The sequence below is a fragment of the Giraffa tippelskirchi genome, chromosome 10, assembly GCF_054371585.1.
Source record: "Giraffa tippelskirchi isolate mGirTip1 chromosome 10, T2T-mGirTip1v1.2.pri, whole genome shotgun sequence".
Classification (NCBI taxonomy): domain Eukaryota; kingdom Metazoa; phylum Chordata; class Mammalia; order Artiodactyla; family Giraffidae; genus Giraffa; species Giraffa tippelskirchi.
The window spans coordinates 19111949-19113296 of record NC_137284.1 but is presented as its reverse complement, the minus strand read 5'-3'; the positions used below and the strand labels follow the sequence as shown (position 1 = coordinate 19113296).

At 40.7% G+C, this 1348-nt stretch overlaps 1 non-coding gene across 1 annotated transcript; it reads right to left on the bottom strand.

The window, feature by feature from the left end:
- Positions 1-821: 821 nt before the first annotated feature.
- On the bottom strand, positions 822-894 carry TRNAG-CCC (transfer RNA glycine (anticodon CCC)). Its single transcript has one exon. It is a non-coding gene; the product is annotated as a tRNA-Gly (tRNA).
- Between the last annotated feature and the right edge of the window lie 454 nt (positions 895-1348).

The window sequence follows — 1348 nt, the reverse complement described above, 5'->3', positions numbered from 1 at the left end:
GTGTGTGGATGTGGGGACCGTTTGAGACTGAACGTTTAGGGAAGAGCTTGCTAAAGACGTGACAACTGAACCGAGACATAAAAGACAAGAAAGAACCATCTCCCCAAGATCCAGGGAAGAGCCTCTGAAGCCGAGGAAATGAGACATGGCAAGGCTTTGAGGTGAGACTGAGTTTGTCGCTTGAAACAAGGCCAACAGCCTGGAGAAGAATCAAGTTGGAGGAGAATGGGGATGAGATGAGCCCAGAGAGGAAAGTGGGAGCCAGATGGTGTAGGACCCACCTGCCATAGTGAGGACTCTGGATTTTATTCCAAGGGTGGTGGGAAGCCATCACATGGGCCTGAATGGGAAAGTGATGGAAGCTGATTCATATTTTAAAAAGATGCTATGTGGAGACTAGATTGCAAGGAGGAACTTCTAATTGTTGGGAAGATTATTACCCTTCCTACTGATCAAACTTGGTTCTTCTAGTAAAATGATTCCCGCACTAAAAACCAACAGAAAACACCGAACAAGGCTGCTTTCTTTTTCAAATTTTTCTGATTAGCTATCATATTTCCCTGTAGTTCTTTTTAAACTTCCCCTAATATTTCAGTCCATACTTGGATCCTAGACTCCTCACCATCCAGATCATTCTCCACTGACTGATCTCTTGATTATCCATGACCTTATTAAAATGTAGTATCTAGTAACAAGCATACTTTTGAAAAATATTTATTTATTTTATTTACTTGGCTGTGCCAGGTTTTAGTTGTGGTACATAGGATCTTTGATCTTTTGTTGTGGCATACAAACTCTTAACTGCAGCATGTGGGATCTATTTCCCTGACCAGGGATTGAATCTGGGCCCTCTGCATTGGGAGCACAGAGTCTTAGCCACTGGACTACCAGGGAAGTTTCACCAACTTACTTTTGAAGAATAAAATAGTTTAAAGAAAAACTTTGTCAGTAATAGTACAGCTATGGTACTACGGCATGGACACAGTAAATGGATATGACAAATGGGATGCAGAAAACTAAAGTTTGCAAAATATTGCTCATAAATAAATGGGAAATTTGATCAGATCTAAAAAAAAAAAACCCTACTTTTGACAAGCCCAGGATTTAGGGTACTCTTAATTGCATGGATATTCACAAAGTAAGGGTATTAGACTAAGTCTTTAGGGTACAGCAGTTCTTAATATGTGATTTCCAGGCCTACAGATGGGTCCACACATCCCATACACGATGGTGTCCTTATATGTGTGCACAGGTGTGTTATATGTGCATTTCTGGGAAGAGAGTCCAGAGCTTTACTCAGATCTCAAATTCTCATCATTCTAAAAAAATAGAGAACCACTGCCCTAGG